General features: G+C 38.5%; 1 long non-coding RNA gene across 2 annotated transcripts in view; it reads left to right on the top strand.

Annotated features, from left to right (window-relative positions):
- The first annotated feature begins 1,048 nt into the window (after positions 1–1,048).
- The window catches only part of LOC123334690, a 62,733-nt gene continuing 40,812 nt past the window's right edge, over positions 1,049–22,969 (top strand). The window contains exons 1-3 of one of the 2 annotated variants that reach the window (XR_006552740.2): positions 1,049–1,140; positions 3,068–3,197; positions 3,646–3,742. This is a non-coding gene — a long non-coding RNA (uncharacterized LOC123334690). The remainder of the gene's footprint in view (positions 1,141–3,067; positions 3,198–3,645; positions 3,743–22,969) is intronic. The other variant, XR_006552741.2, reaches the window with a different exon arrangement.

Genomic DNA, 22,969 nt, shown 5'->3' with positions numbered 1-22,969 from the left:
AGCTGAGGTCTTTCTTCCTATATATATTACAAAATACATAGTAAATAGTACCATTCTATTCATAGTATCTTTCTTCCTATATATATTACAAAATATGTATAAAATAGTACCATTTCTTAGGGAAGGATTAAAGGAAAAACATGTAAAAAAGAAAAAAATTGGAATTATTTTTCTTTTTTAAAAGACTTTATTTGAATTCAATAAATGAGTCTTGGGTCACTAATTGAATTTGATTTAAGAAAAAATTGAGAACAGAGATGGTGAATTACCCTTTTGTTTCAGGTGCACTTTTTTTCATGGAGATTTCTCTTGTCTCTTTTTTCCCCTTCCAGGTGAACAGTATTCCTCTGTATCTATCTTGATTTTCTCTGCTTCTCTCACTATATTAGTTTCTCTACTTTTTCATTCTCCTGCTTCTTCTTTTTCTTCTCTTCCTCCCTCACCTTTCCATAACCTGCAGCCCTTCAGATCAGATCAGATCAGTCGCTCAGTCGTGTACGACTCTTTGCGACCCCATGAATCGCAGCACGCCAGGCCTCCCTGTCCATCACCAACTCCCAGAGTTCACTGAGACTCACGTCCACCGAGTCAGTGATGCCATCCAGCCATCTCATCCTCTGTCGTCCCCTTCTCCTCTTGCCCCCAATCCCTCCCAGCATCAGAGTCTTTTCCAATGAGTCAACTCTTCGCATGAGGTGGCCAAAGTACTGGAGTTTCTGCAGCCCTTAGATAGTCTTAAAATTATAAGCAATCAAGTCCAGCTTTAAAAGAAACATACACTGGAAATAGGGTTATTACTGTCACATTGGTATTTTTATCAGGACATTTGCATTGGCATTTCTATTAGTTCTCTAAGATGAGTTTTCTCTGTCCTGTGGTAGGCAAAATAGCCAATTTGAAAGTTGTGCATGTCCTACATCCAGAACTTATCAGTATTTCAACTAGGTGGCAAAGGGGAATTAAGTTTATAGCTGATCAGCTGACCTTGAGGATTATCCAGGTGGGCCCAATCTAATCATCAAAGCTTTTAAAAATGGAAGAGGGAGGCAGGACAGAGAGAATCAGGCAGATGGCAGCATGAAGAGGACTCAGCTTGTTGTTGCTGGCTTTGAAGAGGGACAAAGACAGTCATGAGCCAAAGTATGTGGGCCTTCAGAAGCTAAAAAAGATGGGGAAATGTATTTGCCCCTAGAATCTCAAGAAAAGAACCTAGTTTTGCAGACACCTTGATCTAAGGTTTCTTACTGGGGAAGGAAATGGCAACCCACTCCAGTATTCTTGCCTGGGAAATCCGAAAGAGGAGCCTAGCGAGCTACGTCCATGGGGTCACAAAGAGTTGGACATGACTGAGTGACTAACAACAGCAGCAAGGTGTTTTTACAGCAAAGCAAGTTGGACTTCCGCCTTCCAGAACTAACAACAAGTTTCCTTTGATTAAGTCACTACATTGATGGTAATTTGATAGAGCAGAGGTAGAAATCATGTGTGACTGCACTTTGCAAACAGTCTGGAGAAGAGATGCAGCTAGTGTTTTTTCCTTCTCAATGACTCACAGACTGTGGATCAGACGTGATTTTAAGAGTTCACTGAAGGCAGGTGTTTGTATTTAAGGCCACAGTACTTACTAAGAGGGAATAGATATTGAGAAGGGGCCAACAGGTGTACCTAGAGATTTAGATACTGAAAATTGGTGGTGGTTTAGTTGCTGAGTCATGTCTAACTCTTTGCAACCCCATGAACTTTAGCCAAGTTCCTCTGTCCATGGGATTTCCCAGGCAAAAGTACTGGAGTGGGCTGCCATTTGCTTCTCTAGAGGATCTTCCCTACCCAGGGATCAAACCTGTGCCTCCTGTTTGACAAGCAGGTTCTTTACCGCTGAGCCAATGGGAAGCATAGTCTGAATAAAAAGCTACGTATTTTGGAAATATATGTATACACAGAAGGGAGTTCAGAGACAGCCTCTCCCTGCATTTACTCAAAATAATCATATGCCAAAAGTGGCCTATTGGGGGTGGCATATTTTTAGTATATGCATGCATGTGTATTTCAAATGTATGTTGTTGCTGTTGGAATCAATAAAATAAAAATACCAACAAAAGCATTATTAGCCCCTTTCCTCTTTATGTGTTTTATTAACAAGCAAATGTTACTATTTCAATTAAAATCCTGTTGGGGCATTTGAGATTTTTATGCCTTGTAAATGTATTCAGCATTCAAAAGTTTAGAAATCTCGAATTCCTTTATTTTCGAGATAGTAAAACTGAGAGCAAGAAGCATGTAAACAAATTTACCTAAAGCAGAGTAGTTCACACTGGCAGAGAAAGGAAGAGAACTCCGTGTCTTGATGCCTGAGATTCTTTTTCCAAAATGCTGCACTGAATTCAGCATATAGAGTTTCACAGAGGCTCTGCCCACTCTACCCTCTTAACACTATGCCCCTGGAATTTTGAACAGTAATAGTAATATAATGACCTCAATATGGAGTGGCCATACAGTGACTTAAAATATTTTTTTTCTATATAAGTCTAGTTGATTTCTAATGTATTCTGCTGTACAGCAAAATAATTCAGTGACACATTCTTTTGCATTATGGGTTATCACAGGATATGGAATACAGTTCCTTGCACTGCAGAGTAGAACCTTACGTATGCATTCTTTCTATAATAGTTTGCATCTGCTGATCCCACCTCCCAACCTTTCTCTCCCCAACTCCTCCACCTACCTTTGGCAGCCACAAGTCTGTTCTCTGTGTCTATGAACCTGTTTCTGTCGATGATGACTTTTTGTTCCTTTGTTTTAAATGGGCATGTCTTTAGGATTTTACCCCTTTAAACTTTTCTATAGTTCCATTAGGAGACTGGAAAGAATTCCTTTGCAAACATATTCTTAAACCATTGGTAAAAATATGGGGTATATAACCACTCTCATATCTTTTCTTATTGATGTTCTCTTTGGTTGAATATCTATAAGATCTGGATAATGTAAATGCTTGCTTTTTTTTTTTTCTTCCATGCATACATTTCAGGGAAGTTCTATCTAGTCTCTAACTCAGGTGTTTTCTTTTAAGGAGTCAAGTTGGGTGTTAGAGTTCCAGGACAGTAACAGAAACGATATTTGTTCAGGCCTGAATCAGCCAAAACTGTGAATAACACAGCTCCTGAACCAGCTGGATATCTGAGCTTTTCTTAGACACTTGGGTAAGAATAATAGCAGGGAAAGTGGCTGTATCTTACTGTTCTTAATGTTTTTTGCATGCTTGATGAGCCTGAATTTGGAGTAGGTTTCAGGAGGAAGGGTAAGGATGAGACCAAACAAAAAGTACTACTTCAGCTGTAAAGAAACACTTTATGCCATGAAAACTGAACACAGTATGCCATGGAACTCAAAATGTATTTACAGTGATACAGTACAGCTTACACCATGTGTAAAAACATGCAGGCAGTGACTATAAAATTAAAGAGCACACAGACCCTAAATTGTTGCTCATTTATGTGAGCTATCTACAAAAATGAAATTTATTTCAATTCCTCTCTTGTATTTCCATAAGGCTGTAGAAAATTTCTAGTAGCTACAGGCTTTAAGTACAGCAGGTTAGAGGGTTATAAACCAGTCTCACTGCTGTTTCAATTTGTTCATGTTTTGTAGGGTTTTTTGTGATGTTGGAACTCCGAGATCATACAAGCTCAACTCATTGAATTTGGACAGCAAATTTGGACTTACTCAAGGTGCAAGCAGTATTAAGGTACCGTTTTCTGTCTGATTCTAAAAGTTCTTCACGATCTCGTCAGTATGCCTATTCATTCAGCAAGGGTTAATTGAACCCTCCCTTGTAAAGCAGTATTCTATAATAGCAGCTGGGTATATAGTGATGAATAAAACACAAAAGTGGTCTCTCTTCTCTGGAGCATAATTCTAATAGTTGGTCACAGACAGTAAACAAGGTAAGTAGGACATTTTACTCTCTGATATATTCTTTGGAGAAAAAAATAAACAGGAAAGACAGATAGCTTATGGGGAGAAGATGAAATTTTTGATAGAATTGCCACAAAGCGTTTTATATATTATATAAACTGTCACCTAAAACAGAGCTGAAGGAATTGAGGGAGGGAACCATAGACATGTCTGACAGAAGCCTTTTTGAGCAAAGGAGCTACTATTGGAAGATATTGGGAGTGAGAGTGTGTCAGCAAGAAGGCCAATAAGGCTGCGGTGTAGGAAGCAGGGAGTGGAGTCAGACTGGAATTATGGATGGAAGGCTGTATTGCATAGATCCTTGGAGGTTATTGTAAAGACTTTGAGTTTTACCCCGAGATGAGATGCTGTTGGAAAGTTTACTAACCTACACAATTTGCAACATAAATTTTGAAAACCTAAGCTGTTTAATAAAGCAGCCTCTAGCCACCTATGGTGATTTAAGTGGAAATTAATTAAAAATAAGTATAATCCATCACTAACACATTTCAATTCTGAATAGACTTAACTGACTATCTTATTGAGCAGCACAGAATAGAACATTTCCATTATTTGAGAAGGTTCTTGGATAATGCTATTCTAGATTAATCATACTGATTAGACATTAATTCTAAAAAATGAAAAAAAATAAAAATGCATGCCACTGAGAGAATTTGCTGCAAATATTTTGCTAGGCTTTAGAGATAAAAATTTATATGAGGAAGAAATGGGATTTTTCTTTGTAGATCTTCTAGTCTCTTAAGGAGAGCAAGGAACATAAATATAGTCACAGAATTATCATTAAAGCATGGTCAAGGCATATATTTCAAAAGAAAGATAGGCTGTTAGCCTGGGGGAGAGAAGTTTCCATCCAAATGAGTTTGGAAAATAAATTGTAAGTCATACAGTGGGTCATGGTGTTTCAGGTGAATAGACTACATGAATAGAAATAATAGTACTTAATAACCACCATGATAAAACTGATATCTTTGTACCTCATTTAATTTTTACCACATTTATGTTCCATTTTACATGTATAGAACATAGAAATCCAGAAATTAAATAAGTTGCCATTATCACAAAGCACCTTATTATATGCAAAATTAATCATATTAACTGCGCAAAAAAACCCACACCAATTACTCTCATAAAAATATGCTAATTAAAAGTTGGTTATAGAACCAGGATTTAACTGTGGTGTATAGCTTTAAAATCCCATGCTTCTATTTACTATTTTATATTCCAGCCTGATCCCCAAAAAAGTGTCATACAATGCTAAAGAGAAAAAAAAATTACCAGGATATATAAACACTATGAACATATTATATAAAGCAACTAACAGAATTGCCAAAACATAAGTGTAAACTAACAATGAAGGCTGAAGCTTTCAACATACACTTCTCAGAAGGGGATAGATAAAAAAAAAAACAAAATTTTAAGTGGCGATGCTGAGAATCTTTGCAATTGAAAGTTTCAGTTACTACAAAAATATTTAACTTAATACCTAAGCCAATATTTGTCAAAATTTGAGAGACAAAGCTGAGTCAGTGCTCAGAGGGAACTTCTTAGTTTTAACAATGTTTTTCTGTTAACAAGTAAAACAAAAATTCAATATCAGAAACTGGAAAAATTTCACTGGTGTTTAGAAGTAAGAAAGGAAATAAAAAACATAATGTCAAATAATATTTTTAAAATAAAGATAAAATATAGAGAACTAACCAAAAAGAGAGAAGTGAAACAAAACTAATCTTTGAAAAGGTTTGTGAAGTAATGTTGCGGAAGCTGGGGATAAGTAAAATGGTGTCTCTACATTCCTGCTGCTGCTGCTAAGTCACTTCAGTCGTGTCCGACCTGTGTGACCCCATAGACGGCAGCCCACCAGGCTCCCCCATCCCTGGGATTCTCCAGGCAAGAACACTGGAGTGGGTTGCCATTTCCTTCTCCAATGCATGAAAGTGAAAAGTGAAAGTGAAGTTGCTCAGTAGTGTCTGACTCTTAGCGATCCCATGGACTGCAGCCTACCAGGCTCCTCCATCCATGGGATTTTCTAGGCAAGAGTACTGGAGTGGGGTACCTTTGCCTTCTCCGACATTCCTTCTAGTCCTCAGCAAATCCACTGTTTCCTAGTTCTACTTTCTTACAATTTCCTCACATTATATTCTGCACCCGTGTTTCTAAACTATGAGAAATGCCTAGGAATTTTACATTTCTAAAAATGTTCTTAGCAAAGTAAGATGGCAGAGCCCATGGAATTTTTATTTGGCCCATGAAGTTAAGTGAAGTCGCTCAGTCATGTCCAACTCTTTCCTACCCCATGGACTCTAGCCTGTCAGGTTACAAAATCCATCCATGGGATTTTCCAGGCAAGAATACTGGAGTGGGTTGCCATTTCCTTCTCCAAGGTATCTTCCCGACTCAGGGATTGAACCTGAGTCTCCAGCACTGCAGTAAGACTCTTTTCTGTCTGAGCTACCAGGGAAGCCCGTTTAGCCCATAATATTACACTATTTTGTTTCCCTTCTTCCCTTTAACCTTCCCTCTGTTCTTCTTTTTTTTTTTATGCCTATATTTATGTTTTAATTTTCTGTGATTTGTGGTAGACAATTGTCTCATCACCATGAGACCTTGTATTTCTTAAGTTGTTTTCTGTATAGAAGTAATACCTAGAGCAAAGAGTAAAATACATTTTTATTTTGTCAATGTTTATGGACAGAATCAGATTAAAAAATAATGATTTTGACAAGGGGGGAAGAAAAACCATCTTAAGCTTCACTGCCTTCATTAAGGCTTATGTACTTGCATGAGTCAGGCTTGAGTAATTTTATGATGCAGCTTGTAGTTGAATATGATTTGCAAGCAGGTTTCTAACTTATTTTTAAGCTGACTTTGCATATGATAGTGCCTCCCAACTGTGGATCATTTCCAATAGTTGTGCAACTAATACTATCTCTTAAAGATGGAAGTTGTTCTTTTGTATGATAAGCAATTATTAGTCACTTCTTGAGATTAGGAAAAAACAAAAATTAAAAACTGGGAATTAATGTAGGCCGAAACATCTACTATATGTGTTCAGAGTAATGTAAATTTTCAATCACTTCCCCTGTTAATTTGAATAAAGAGACTATACTTCCCTTCAGCTGACTGGGTCCACTGTGTAGCCCTAGCCTATGGTTTCACAAGTTTATTGCGTAGCTCAACTATTTCCAGAACACAATAGTCTATTTTCCTTTGGATGTGCTCTTACTCTCCAGGAATGACAGAATTGTTGGAAGGGCTTCTTTGTCATTAACGAAGTTCTGAAAACCTCTAGAATACTAATGAGAAGGAATAATGCCGAGAAAATGGACAAGAATCTACTTCTTTAACAAAGGCTTCTCCTTGCTCATCTGTTTCTGCCCTCAGCATTTTCTCACAGCTAATTTCAGCAATTTATATATCTTCCCCCTTACTCAAACACCCAGCTCACCCTGACAGCTTGGAGGCCCAAGCCTGCCCCTCAGCCTTAGGAACCATGACCTATAAAGCAAGTATGTCAAAGCAAGTGGCTTCAGCTCCAACATCTGTCTATGAATTGGAATGAAGTCATGATTCCACAGCTTGGTAACAACCACAGGGCTCACTTTCAGACTTGCTTCCCTTTAGTGCTCTGAAATTAGCTCATATAGAGGTTGTAGTATCTGGCCACGGAGAAGGCAATGGCACCCCACTCCAGTACTCTTGCCTGGAAAATTCCATGGACGGAGGAGCCTGCTAGGCTGCAGTCCATGAGGTTGCTAAGCGTCGGACACAACTGAGTGACTTCACTTTCACTTTTCACTTTCATGCACTGGAGAAGGAAATGGCAACCCACTCCAGTGTTCTTGCCTGGGGAATCCCAGGGACAGAGGAGCCTGGTAGAAGGCTGTCTATGGGGTCGCACAGAGTCGGACATGACTGAAGCGACTTAGCAGCAGCAGCAGAATCTGGCCGGGGTCCTCCAGCTCTCCTTCCTTGGACTGGATCGGGTTCATGCATCACTCATTAATTCTGTGTGTGTGTGTGTGTGTGTGTGTGTGTGTGTGTGTATGTATGTGTGTATACACACACATATATAATGCAACATGTTATACACACACACACAAACATATATTAATACTTTTATTTTTTAAGCAATCTTTTATGCCTCTAGGAGAAGGCAGTAGATATAACAACTTTCCTGCTCTTACAGATCTTAACAGATAAAAGAAAGAAATTAACAGATAAAACACAAATTCTGGTGGAGATAAGTGCTATGAAGAAAAATAAAACCAGGGCAAGGGTTTAGAGAGTGACCGTGGAAGCAGGAATAGGGATGGAAGTTATTTGAAATGATGTGGTCAGAGAAAACCTCTCTGAAAATCTCAAACCACATCTCCATCTGGGAAAGAGCTTTTGAGGCTGAAGGACCAACAGGATCCAGATTCTAAGACAGAAATATGCACAAGGAAAGAAAGTAGACTGAGATGCTGCATGGTAGAAGTAGGCAAGAGTCACACAATGGAAGATCTGTTTAGGGTTTAATAAATTGTTCCTATTTCATTATAATTGTGATGGGAAGTTACAAAATGATTTTGAGCCAAGATCCCACATGACCTTATTTACTTCTAAAAGGGTCTTTCTGCTTTATGGATAATAAACTGTAACATGCTGAAATCAGGGAGAAAAATACTGGTGTCTCAGTTAGCATGTGATAAATGGCCAAAATTGTAATGTGCTTATAATAGGGATAGTACTTTGAAATCATTGATTCTGTTTCTTACTCACTGAACTTAACTCCATGGCAATTTATGAAGGTAAATGGACTTGAACTTTTTAGTTGTCTTTGCCAGTGTCGGTTTCTTTTTTAAAAGTGCCTTGTCTTTTATTATCCTCATCAGAGATAACATTTTAACATAAAGTGGGTACGTGTCTTGTGTAGAATTTACAGAAACAAAAGAGTGAAAACCAGTGCTCAATTCTACATTTTGATGCAGTAATTAACATTTGATGCTCTGGTCTTCATTAATGGGATGGCTTAGAGATCTCAGATGACTCTCTTTTGGGATATGTAAAAGCATTAACTCATGGTGTTCAGGAGAGGAAGCCACACCATGAAGATCTAACTGTTCTGACATTATTATATACAGTTATCAATTTTGGATTGCTTTCTTTCACATCCTTTCATAACTTCTGGGTATCTATGTAGATTCATCTATCTTCAACTTTACTGTCTTTTAAGGGGCACCCATGTCAACTTTCCAGCCTCTTTAACCTCTGCCTACAAACCTACCCCAATTTTTCCTGGTAGCAGGTAGTCTACGGTTATACTTAGACTTTTGATTACTCTCTTCACTATCGAACTAGCAGCCTCTTTGTCAAACTACAATTGCCCAATACTTTTCACTCCTGATGGAGTCTCGTCTGGGTCTCTCAGTCAGTTCAGTTGCTCAGTCATGTCCAGCTCTTTGCAACCTCATGAACCGCAGCACGCCAGGCCTCCCTGTCCATCACCAACAGCCCGAGTCCACCCAAACCCATGTCCATTGAGTTGGTCATGCCATCCAACCATCTCATCCTGTGTCATCCCCTTCTCCTCCTGCCCTCAATCTTTCCCAGCATCAGGGTCTTTTCAAACGAGTCAGCTCTTCACATTGGAGTTTCAGCTTCAACATCAATCCTTCCAATGAACACCCAGGACTGATCTTCTTTAGGATGGACTGGTTGGATCTCCTTGCAGTCCAAGGGACTCTCAAGAGTCTTCTCCAACACCACAGTTCAAAAGCATCAATTCTTCAGCACTCGGCTTTCTTCACAGTCCAACTCTCACATCCATACATGACCACTGGAAAAACCATAGCCTTGACTAGATGGACCTTTGTTGACAAAGTAATGTCCCTGCTTTTGAATATGCTGTCTAGGTTGGTCATATCTTTCCTTCCAAGGAGTAAGCGTCTTTTAATTTCATGGCTGCAGTGACCATCTGCACTGATTTGGGAGCCCAAAAAAATAAAGTCAGCCACTGTTTCCACTGTTTCCCCATCTATTTGCCATGAAGTGATGGGACTGCATGCCATGATCTTAGTCTTCTGAATGTTGAGCTTTAAGCCAACTTTTTCACTCTCTTCTTTCACTTTCATCAAGAGGGTCTTTAGTTCTTCTTTACTTTCTGCCATAAGGGTGGTGTTATCTGCATATCTGAGGTGATTGATATTTCTCCCTGCAATATTGATTCCAGCTTGTGCTTCTTCCAGCCCAGAGTTTCTCATGATGTACTCTGCATATAAGTTAAATAAAGCAGGGTGACAATATACAGCCTTGATGGACTCCTTTTCCTATTTGGAACCAGTCTGTTCCATGTCCAGTTCCAACTGTTGCTTCCTGACCTGCATACAGGTTTCTCAAGAGGCAGGTCAGGTGGTCTGGTATTCCCATCTCTTTCAGAATTTTCAACAGTTTATTGTGATCCACACAGTCAAAGGCTTTGGCATAGTCAAGAAAGCAGAAATAGATGTTTTTCTGGAACTCTCTTGCTTTTTCCATGATCCAGTGGATGTTGGCAATTTGATCTCTGATTCCTCTGCCTTTTCTAAAACCAGCTTGAACATCTGGAAGTTCATGGTTCATGTATTGCTGAAGCCTGGCTTGAAGAATTTTGAGCATTACTTTACTAGCGTGTGAGGTGAGTGCAATTGTGCGGTAGTTTCACTCCTGATGGAGTCTCATCTGGGTCTCTATGGCCCTACATTCTTTGAGGTCTAAAGGTTTCAGTGAACCCTATGAAAGTCATGAAAATCACCCTTAAAGTTTGACCTAAGTCCTATAAAGCAGTTACCAAATATAAAAAGATAAAACTATGTTGCTGTATTTATTCAATTCTATTAAGTAAGCAAATGAAATTCAAGAACTAAAGGTTGTGAGGATGAAACTAAGAAATCAATGCATGGGTTTAACAGGCTTTTTGGACCCAATTGAAGAGAAAATATACAGGAATATAACCCAGAGTCATATCTCTGAGCTCAAATTTGCTTGTAAGAACACAATTTACGTAATAACCTTTATAATTCAAATTTGGATCTGTATACAAACAAATTGACAGGACTTGCTTAACTTTTTCTTTAGAAAATTGATTTCCCAGTCCTTTGGTAATGATTTGGGTAAAGGAAATAATGATTTCATTCAATTTTCTTTCCTACAGATAATTTTGTTATAGTAATATTGTTTCTAATTAATGGCATGAACTGTTAACTCTACTGTCTTTGACTCCTTTATTTTTCTTATCACTATTGCCAATGCCAATTTAGTTCTTATGATTTTTTACATTAATCAATGCTACAAAATCCTCTTTTTCTCCATTTTATTGTTCAGTTCAGTTCAGTCGCTCAGTCGTGTCTGACTCTGCGACCTCATGAATCGCAGCACGCCAGGCCTCCCTGTCCATTACCATCTCCCGGAGTTCACTCAGACTCACATCCATCGAGTTGGTGATGCCATCCAGCCATCTCATCCTCTGTTGTCCCCTTTTCCTCCTGCCCCCAATCCCTCCCAGCCAAGTTCCTGTCTAGTGATTCAGTGGTGCTATCTAAACATGTCATCCTCTGCTACCCTCTTCTCCTTTTGCCTTCAGTCTTTCCAAGCATCAGGGTCTATTCCAATGGATTGGTCCTTCCCATCAGATGGCCAAAATATTGGAGCTTCAGGTTCAACATCAGTCCTTCCAATCAATATTCCAGGTTGGTTTCCTTCAGGATTGACTGGTTTGATCTCCTTGCAGCCCAAGGGATTCTCAAGAGTCTTCTCCAACACCACCATTCAAAAGCATCAATTCTTTGGCACTCAGCTTTCTTCACAGTCCAACTCTCACATCCATACATGACCACTGGAAAAACCTTATTGTTGCCTCAGTTCAAACCATTCTTCACGTAGCTGCCAGAAGGATCTTTCTAAACTGAAGGTCGGTTTTTGATAACCCCCTGCTTAACATATTTTACCAGATCCTGTCCAATTTCTCCATAATCTCCTTCATCTTACCTTTTCCTCTACTTTCTTTCTCACTCTGAGTACCATTATAAGCTATCAAATTCTCTAGATACACCATGCTTTTCTAGTTACTTCTCTCTGTACTTCCAATCATTGACTTGGTTAAGGCATATGAATTTATTGGTCCCGATACATGTTTGAGAAATCTGAATGAGTTCAGAAATTATTGGGAGTATAATAGGCAGGAATGGAGCCCCCAGTACTCCAGCTCTAGGTCCAGGGAGAACCTACAGAACATGAATGCATTAAACACGTGGCCAAAAAATAGAGAAGGCTACTGGAAAAAGGAGACAAACTCTTCATGAAGTAATTGCAACTTGAGTTCTGCTGCTGCTAAGTCGCTTCAGTTGTGTCCGACTCTGTGCGACTCAATGGACAGCAGCCTACCAGGCTCCACCATCCCTTGGATTCTCCAGGCAAGAACACTGGAGTGGGTTGCCATTTCCTTCTCCAATGCATGAAAGTGAAAAGTGAAAGTGAAGTTGCTTAGTTGTATCTGACTCTTCGCGACCCCATGGACTGCAGCCTACCAGGCTCCTCTGTCCATGGGATTTTCCAGGCAAGAGTACTGGAGTGGGGTGCCATTGCCTTCTCCAGCAACTTGAGTTCAGATCGCATTAAATCTCTGTGTGGAACTTGAAGAGACATAATGATCCCAGTTATCTCCATCTGGGTTCACTAGAGCAAATGTTTTATAGTGTTGGCATTAATAAGTGTTAATAAGACAAATTTTGACTTAAATATTGGGTTGGCCAAAAAGGTTTGTTCAAGTTTTTTCATAACATCTTATGGAAAACTGGAAACAACTTTTTGTTGTTCTGAAAACCAGAACAAACTTTTTGGCCAGTTCATATTTCCATCTTTGTTCCTAATACTGCTGCTGCTAAGTCACTTCAGTCGTGTCCGACTCTGTGCAACCCCATAGACGGCAGCCCACTAGGCTTCTCTGTCCCTGGGATTCTCCAGGTATGAATACTGGAGGGGGTTGCCATTGCCTTTTCTACCTGATACTGTAAAGCTCTTAATTAAGTTGCTCTTAGCTTTCTGACCAACAACTATAAGCCAATAATTAGCTCACTAGCCTGTTGTGTTATTCTTACAAAAAATAACATTATGTCCAGAAATAGTATAACTTTTCAGAATTGTGTTTTTCTACTGTTTTTTAAAAAATGGCCTGTTCCCTTACTGGAAGAGTGATTGGAGTAGATGCATTCCACATACCTTGGTAACAGATGTTACTGCACACTGTGAAAATTCCTTGCATTAGTCAAAGTAAACATGGTATCCAGGAAGGTAAAATATTTCAGCCAAACTTGCATCTAAGAGCCAGCTGTTTATGTAGATAGAAAAAAAGATGCCATTCAGAGTCTCTTCTTTTGGTTACAGGATTCTGTAGCAAGTATACAACGCTGCAAATATTTACTTTTCTCTGAGGGCAGCAAACAGATTGCATGCAAATTTGCTAAGCATTTTTGTGCTTCTCTTTGCTTTTTTTTTTTTTTTGATAAAGAATGAGTGTTACTTGAATTTCAAGTGAGTAAATCTTGGTAGGCTTTTAAGCTTTGGAGAACTATAAAGTTATTGACAAGAAAGAAGCCATTTAAAAATTTCTTTTGAGTTTAATTGCTTGGATGCTTTTCTGAAAGCTTTCTGAAAGCTATTGGAATCCCTCTATAATCCTTCCTTTCCCCCTCTGCCCCCCCAATTTCCCAGTTCAGATCACTGTTACCTGCTCTGGGTAAGGGAGCAGAACATGAATTGATTTTATGTCATTTTCCCCTGAAATGTAGGTTCTGTTATTCTAAAATATATTTGAATTTTTTAAGCAAACTGAAGGGAACAGAAATAGAACCATACAAGTCCAACTGACAGCAATCTGTTAAATTTCACCAAATGCTGGTAATATTGGTTTTTTGTGTCACTCTGATTCAAAACAACATTTTAAAATTTAATATAACTATTATGAATGTCTAAAGTATGTCATTTGGCCACATGACTTAGGTAGACTGACTCTGCAAGATATATGCTAAGGGTAAATATTAGTCTTGTCTGTATAGGAAGGCGAGTAAAAAGGGATTCTGACAGGCAACATATGTAATTAAACATTTTTATAAATATTAAAACAATTGCCTCAGTATGTTTTTTAATTAATTTATTTTAATTGGAGGATAATTACTTTACAATATTGTGGTGGTTTTTGCCATATGTCAACATGAATCAGCCATGGGTGCACATGTGTCCCCCTATCCTGAAACCCCTTCCCACCTCCCTCCCCACCCTATCCCTCTGGGTTGTCCCAGAGCACCAGCTTTGAGTGCCCTGCTTCATGCTTTGAACTTGCACTGGTCACCTGTTTTGCATATCATAATATACATGTTTCAATGATATTCTCTCAAATCATCCCACCCTCGCCTTCTTCCACACAGTCCGAAAGTCTGTTCTTTACATCTGTGTCTCTTTTGCTGCCTTGCATATAGGATCATCATTATTGTGTTTCTAAATTCCATATATATGTGTTAATATACTGTATTGTGTTTCTCTTTCTGACTTACTTCATTCTGCATAATAGGCTCCAGTTTCATCCACCTCATTAGAACTGATTCAAATGCATTCCTTTGTATAGATGAGTAATATTCCATTGTGTATGTTTACCACAATTTCTTTAGTCATTCATCTGCCAGTGGACATCTAGGTTGCTTCCACGTCCTAGTTATTGTAGTGCTGCAATGAACACTGGGGTACATGTCTCTTTCAGTTCTGGTTTGCTTGGTGTGTATGCCCAGCAATGGGACTGCTGGGTCATATCACAGTTCTGTTTCCAGGTTTTTAAGGAATCTCCACACTGTTCTCCATAATGGCTATACCAGTTTGCATCCCCACCAACAGTGTGAAAGTGTTCCCTTTTCTCCACACCCTTTCCAGCACTTATTGTTTGTAGACTTTTTGATAGTGTCCATTCTGACCGGCGTGAGATGATACCTCAATGTGGTTTTGATTTGCATTTCTCTAATAATGAGTGATGTTGAGCATCTTTCCATATATTTATTAGCCATCTGTATGTCTTCTTTGGAGAAATATGTTTAGTTCTTTTGCTCACTTTTTGATTGGGTTGTTCATATTTTTGGTATTGAGCTGCATGGGCTGTTTGTATATTTTGGAGATTAATTCTTTGTCAGTATTTCATTTGCATTATTTTCTCCCATTCTGAAGGCTGCCTTTTCACCTTGCTTCAGTTCAGTTCAGTTGCTCAGTCGTGTCTGACTTTTTGCAACCCCATGAACTGCAGCACGCCAGGCCTCTCTGTCCATCACCAACTCCCGGAGTTCACCCAAACTCATGTCCATCGAGTTGGTGATGCCATCCAGCCATCTCATCCTCTGTCGTCCCCTTCTCCTCCTGCCCCCAATCCCCCCCAGCATCAGAGTCTTTTCCAATGAGTCAACTCTTCGCATGAGGTGGCCAAAGTACTGGAGTTTCAGCTTTAGCATCATTCCTTCCAAAGAAAGCTCAGGGCTGATCTCCTTTAGAATGGACTGGTTGGATCTCCTTGCAGTCCAAGGGACTCTTCTGAGTCTTCTCCAACACCACAGTTCAAAAGCATCAATTCTTCGGTGCTCAGCTTTCTTTATAGTCCAAATCTCACATCCATACATACCACTGGAAAAACTTGACTAGACGGACTTTGGTGGCAAAGTAATGTCTCTGCTTTTGAATATGCTATCTAGGCTGGTCATAACTTTCCTTTCAAGGAGTAAGCGTCTTTTAATTTCGTGGCTGCAATCACCATGTGCAGTTTCACCTTGCTTACTGTTTCCTTAATTGTGCAAGAGCTTTTAAGTTTAATTGGGCTCCCCTTGTGGCTCAGCTGGTAAGGAATCCACCTGCAATGTTGGAGACCTGGATTTGACCCCTGGTTTGGGAAGATCCCCTGGAGAAGGGAAAGGCTACCAACTCCAATATTCTGGCCTGGAGAATTCCATGGACTATATAGTCCATGGGGTTGCAAAGAGTTGGACACGACTGAGTGGCTTTTATTTTTTAAGTTTAATTAGATCCCATTTGTTTGTTTTTATTTCCATTACTCTGGGAGGTGGGTCATAGAGAATCTTGCTGTGATTTATGTTAGAGAATATTCTGTATGTATTTTCCTCTAAGAGTTTTTTATTTTCTGGTCATATATGTAGATCTTTAATCCATTTAGAGTTTATTTTTGTGTATGGTGTTAGAAAGTATTCTAGTTTCATTATACAGGTGGTTGACCAGGTTTCCCATCACCACTTGTTAAAGAGATTGTCTTTCCTCCATTGTATATTCTTGCCTCCTTTGTCAAAGATAAGGTGTCCATAGGTGCATGGATTTATCTCTGGGCTTTCTATTTTGTTCCATTGATCTATATTTCTGTCTTTGTGCCAGTGTCATATTGTCTTGATGACTGCAGCTTTGCAGTATAGTCTGAAGTCAGGCAGGTTGATTCCTCCAGTTCCATTCTTCTTTCTCAAGATTGCTTTGGCTACTTGAGGGTTTTTGTGTTTCCACACAGATTGTGAAATTATTTGTTCTAGTTCTGTAAAAAAAAAAAACAAAGAAAAGTACCATTGGTAGCTAGATAGGGATTGCATTGAATTTATAAGTTGTTTTGGGTAGTATACTCATTTTCACTATTTTGATTCCTCTAATCCACGAACTTGGTATATTTCTCCAACTATTTGTGTCATCTTTGATTTCTTTCATCAGTGTTTTATAGTTTGCTGTATATAGGTCTTTTTTCATTTAGGTAAATTTATTCCTAAGTATTTTATTCTTTTCATTGCAATGGTGAATGGAACTGTTTCCTTTATTTCTCTGTTTTTTCACTGTTAATGTCTAGGAATGCAAGGAATTTCTGTGTATCAATTTTATATCCTGCAACTTGACTATATTCATTAATTAGCTCTGTAATTTTCTGGTGGTATCTTTAGGGTTTTCTATGTGGAGGATCATGTCATCTGCAAATAGAGTTTTACTTCTTCTTTTCCAATCTGAATTCCTTTTATTTCTTTTTCTTCTCTGATTGCTGAGTCTAGGACTTCCAAAACCTTGTTGAATAGTAGTGGTGAAAGTGGTCAACCTTGTCTTGTTCCTGATTTTAGGGGAAATGCTTTCAACTTTTTACCATTGAGGATAATGTTTGTTGTGGGTTTGTTGTATATGGCTTTTATTATGTTGAGGTATGTTCTTTCTATGCCTGCTTTCTGGAGAATTTTTTTTATCATAAATGGGTGTTACATTTTGTCTGTTTGGTTTTAATTATATTAAAGTTAGTTTAGATTGGCTAAAGAAATACTTCATAAAAAAAAACAAATTTTAATTATGATAAACTTAATGTTTGTACAAAACTATTTTCCCTGGGACTAGACCAGAGTAAAATCTTACTCTAGCTCACCCAATAGTCTTCAGGGAGATAGAAAGACCATCTGTTAAGGGCTTGTTGTTTGATGCACACCTGTCCATTCAATCTTGGTTTAGCTTTAACTACCACAGAAAAGTTTTAGGGAGTTATGCATTCCAGGAATTCCCATCTAGGGTCTATCCTATTAAAGCTTTGTGGGCAAAACAACTTCCTCTATGTAGTTCCTCTTTTGCATTATATGAAAGTAATGCTATTTGACCTTTTTACCTATAAAACAACAATCTAATGTGATCCAGAAGGTCCCAGTAAATTCTCATCTTTCTGAAATGCTATAAGAAGTCTGTGGAGATTTCTGTCTCTAATAGCTTGTTTACTCTGCTGTTGGTATCAATTTGGGTAAATAATTGGTTTAAATAACTTCTGGTGGGACAGGATGGCATCAGTTAGGACATGAATTTTTTCTTTTGCATTTTAAGCATAATTGTCCTGTCCTTGATCTTATTAATCTTATGGCTTCATAGAAGAGAACATGTTGCTGAGGGAAAGATGTCAAAAGGTTATGGGGATATGGGTCTGTGGTTTCCACTGGCCCTGTCTTAGAAGCAGTTTATTTTCATCTCAAATCATGAGGTAATATGATTCCAGCATTCTGGGAAAAAGAAACCAGGAAGATAAAAAAATAAAAAACCTATTCCCCTTTTTAGCCATCTTCCCAGGATGGATGTAAAGCATGTTCTTAAAATGATTTTATTACTTTGGGGAGACTTATCTAAGTGGCACTTTCTCCATTTTTACACTTGATCTCATTCCCACCCATGGCCTTCATGTAATGTTTTATAACTGATGTCTCTCTGAACTTCTGTATCTTTCTGTCTCTGTCTTTCCTATAATTCCTTTTTCAAGTCTTCTCCTCACTGTATATATCTGCTACACTAGTTAAGTATTGAACTCTGGTTGCTTTAGCTAGAAAATTTTAGTGTTCACCATTATCTGTCAGAGAGCTAGACTAAATTTCCCATCTCCCTTGCTTCTAGGTGAGGTTACTTTGACTAACGCACCCCAGTAAATGTGATAGGAGATATATGTGTCATTTCCTGGGCAAGATTATTAAAGGCATGGCATTTTCCATGATCTTGTTTCTGTGTGTCTTCTGAGTGTCCTAAAGGAAAATAGAACTATAAGATGGAAGACGCCTTGACCCTTGAATTAACTGCTACAGATCATCATGTTCCTTACATAACCCAGAAAAAAAAATTGTGATATGAGCACAAACAACTGGGATTGAAATATGTTTGTTATAGGAGTTGACCTAATACATTTTTTTAAATGAAGAATAGTTGATTTATAATATTAAATTATTTCAAGTAAACAACATAGTGATTGAAATTTTTGTAGATTATTCTCTATTTATAGTTATGGTAAAATATTAGCTATATTCCCTATGCTGTATGATATATTCTTTTTTAATTTAAATTTATTTATTTTAATTGGAGGCTAATTACTTTACAATATTGTATTGGTTTTGCCATACGTTAACATGAATCCTTATAGCTTATTTTATACATAGTAGTTTGTATCTCTTAAGCTGTCACCCCTATCTTGTCCCTTACACTGTCCCTCTCCCCTCTGAACAGTTTGTTCTCTATTGTGAGGCTGTTTCTTTTTTGGTATAATCATCCGTTTGTTTTGTTTTTTAGATTCCACATATATGTTCTAAAATAGAGTATTTGTCTTTCTCTGATTTACTAAGTATAACCCTCTTCAGTTCAATCCATTTTGTTGCAAATGGCAAAATTACATTCTTTTTATGGCTGAATAATATTCCATGTATATACCACAACTTTTTTATCCATTTATTATTTTTAACTTTCTTTTATAATTATTTAAATTTTATTATTTATTTTTGGCTACACTCAATCTTTGTTGCTTTGCATGGGCTTTCTCTAGTTGCAATGGACAAGGGCTACTCTTCATTGCATTGCGTGGATTTCTCATTGTGGTAGCTTCTCTTGTTGTGGAGCATAATCTCTAGGCATGCAGGCCTTAGGAGTTGTGACACACAGGCTCAGTGGTTGCAGCTTTCAGGCCCTAGAGCGCAGGCTCACTAGTTGTGGTACACAAGCTTAGTTGCTCCACAACATGTGGAATCTTCCTGGACTAGGGATCGTGTCTCCTACACTAGAAGGTGGATTTCCATCCATTACGCCAACTAGGGATGTCCCATTCATCTGTTGATGGACACTTATCGTGCTTCCTTACCTTTGCAATTTTAAATAATGCTGCTGTGCACCCAGGGATATATGTATTTTTTAAGTTTAATGATTTCATTTAAATCCAGGATTAGAATTTCTGGGTAATATGGTAGTTCTATTTTTAGGTTTTTGAGGAAAAGTCATACTATTTACAAAAGACACTACACAGATGTATATTCCCACCAGCAGGGTACAAGGATTTTCTTTACTCCACGTCCTCACCAATATTTGTTATTTGTGTTCTTTTTGATGATAGACATTCTGAAAGGTTTGAGGTGGTATCTCATTGTAGTTTTGATTTGCATTTTTCTGATTAGTGATGTTGAGCGTCTTTTGATATGCATATTGGGTACCTATATGTATTTCTTTGGAAAAATATCTATTCAGGTCATCTGCCCACTTCTTAATCTGTTTGTTGTGTTATTTTTTGCATATGAGTTGTATGCAGTAGTAGTATAGTAGTTCAGTCACTCAGTTGTGTCCAACTCTGTGCAACCCCATGGACTGCAGCAGACCATGCTTCCCTATCTATCACCAACTCCCAGAGTCTACTCAAACACATGTCCATTGAGTCAGTGATGCCATCCAACCATCTGATCCTGTTATCCACTTCTCCTGCCTTCAATCTTTCCCAGCATCAGGGTCTTTTCCAATGCGTCAGTTCTTCGCATCAGATGGCCAGAGTATGGGAGTTTCAGCTTCAGCATCAGTCCTTCCAATGAACACTCAGGACTGATTTCCTATAGGATGGACTAGTTGGATCTCCTTGCTGTCTAAGGAACTCTCAAGAGTCTTCTCCAACACCACAATTAAAAAGCATCAATTCTTTGGTGCTCAGTTTTCTTTATAGTCCAACTCTCACATCCATATATGACTACTAGAAAAACCATAGCTCTGACTAGATGGAGTTTTGTTAGCAAAGTAATGTCTCGCTTTTAATATGCTGTCTGGGTTGATTATAACTTTTCTTCCGAAGAGTAAGTGTCTTTTAATTTCATGGCTGCAATCACCATCTGCAGTTATTTTGGAGGCCAAAAAAAAAAAAAAATCTATTGCTGTTTTCATTGTTTCCCTATCTGTTTGCCATGAAGTGATGGGACCAGATGCCATGATGTTAGTTTTCTGAATGTTGAATTTTCACTTTCATCAAGAGGCTCTTTAGTTCTTCTTCACTTTTTGCCATAAGTATGGTATTATCTGAGATTATTAATATTTCTCCAGGAAATCTTGATTCCAGCTTGTGCTTCCTCCAGCCTGGCATTTCCCATGATGTACTCTGCATATAAATTAAGTAAGTAGGGTGACAATATACAGCCTTGACGTACTCCTTTCCCAATTTGGAACCAGTCTGTGGTTCCATGTCTACTTCTAATTGTTGCTTCTTGACCTGCATACAGATTTCTCAGGAGGCAGGTAAAATGGTCTGGTGTTCACCTCTCTTGAAGAATTTCCCACAGTTTATTGTGATCCACACAGTCAAAGTCTTTGGAAGTCAGTAAAGTAGAAATAGATGTTTTTCTGGAACTCTCTTGCTTTTTTGATGATCCAACAGATGTTGCAATTTGACCTCTGGTTCCTCTGTGTGTGAGATGAGTGCAATTGTGTGGTAGTTTGAGAATTCTTTGGCATTGTCTTTCTTTGGGATTGGAATGAAAACTAACATTTTCCAGTCCTGTGGCCACTGCTGAGTTTTCCAAGTTTGCTGGCATATTAAGTGCAGCACTGTAACGGCATCATCTTTCAGAATTTGAAATAGCTCAGCTGGAATTCCATCACCTCCACTAGCTTTGTTCATAGTGATACTTCCTAAGGCACACTTGACTTTGCATTCCAGGATGTCTGGCTCTAGGTGAGTGATCACCCCATCGTGATCATCTGGGTCATGAAGATCTTTTTTGTATAGTTCTTGTATGTATTCTTGCCTCCTCTTCTTAACATCTTCTGCTTCTGTTAAGTCCGTACCATTTCTGTCCTTTATCAAGCCCATCTTTGCATGAAATGTTCCCTTGGTATCTCTAATTTTCTTAAAGAGATCTCTAGTCTTTCCCATTGTATTGTTTTCCTCTATTTCTTTGCACTGATCATTGAGGAAGGCTTTCTTATCTCTCCTAGCTGTTCTTTGGAATTTGGCATTCAAATGGGTAAATCTTTCCTTTACTTCTTTAGCTTCTCTTCTCTTCTTAGCTATTTGTAAGTCCTCCTCAAACAACGATTTTTCCTTTTTGCATTTCTTTTTCTTGGGGATTGTCTTGATCACTGTCTTCAGTACAATGTCGTGAACCTCTGTCCGTAGTTCTTCAGGCACTGTCTATCAGATCTAATCCCTTGAATCTAATTCTCACTTCCACTGTATAGTCGTAAGGGGATTGATTTAGGTCATACCTGAATGGTCTAGTGGTTTTCCCCATTTTCTTCAATTTCAGTCTGAATTTGGCAATAAGGAGTTCATGATGTGAGCCACAGTCAGCTCCTGGTCTTGTTTTTGCTGACTATATAGAGCTTCTCCATCTTTGGCTCCAAAGAATAGACTCAATCTGATTTCAGTGTTGACCATCTGTTGATGTCCATGTGTCGAGTCTTCTCTTTTGTTGTTGGAAGAGAGTGTTTGCTATGACCAGTGCGTTTTCTTGGCAAAACTCTATGAGACTTTTCCCTGCTTCATTCTGTACTCCAAGGCCAAATTTGCCTGTTACTGCAGATATCTCTTGACTTCCTACTTTTGCATTCCAGTCCCCTATAATGAAAAGGACATCTTTCTTGGGTATTGGTTCTAGAAGGTGTTGTAGGTCTTCACAGAACCATTCAACTTCAGCTTCTTCAGCATTACTGGTTGAGGCATAGACTTGGATTACTGTGATATTGAATGGTTTGCCTTGGAAATGAACAGTGACCATTCTGTCGTTTCTGAGATTACATCTAACTACTGCATTCGGACTCTCTTGTTGACAATGGCCACTCCATTTCTAAGGGATTCTTGCCCGCAGTAGTAGATATAATGGTCACCTGAGTTAAATTCACGCATTCCAGCCTAGTTTAGTTTGCTGATTCCTAAAATGTCAGTTTTCACTCTTGCCATTTCCTGTTTGACCATTTTCAATTTGCCTTGATTCGTGAACTTACCATTCCATGTTCCTCTGCAGCACTGCTCTTTACAGCATTAGACTTTACTTCTATCACCTGTCACATCCACAATGGGTGTTGTTTTTGCATTGGCTCCATCTCTTTATTCTTTCTGGAGTTATTTCTGCAGTGATCTCCAGTAGCATATTGGGCACCTACTGACCTGGGGAGTTCATCTTTCAGTATCCTTTGTTTTGCCTTTTCATACGGTTCATGTATGAAA

Source organism: Bubalus bubalis, chromosome 8 (assembly GCF_019923935.1).
Source record: "Bubalus bubalis isolate 160015118507 breed Murrah chromosome 8, NDDB_SH_1, whole genome shotgun sequence".
NCBI lineage: Eukaryota > Metazoa > Chordata > Mammalia > Artiodactyla > Bovidae > Bubalus > Bubalus bubalis.
This window is presented reverse-complemented; position numbering and strand designations above follow the sequence as displayed.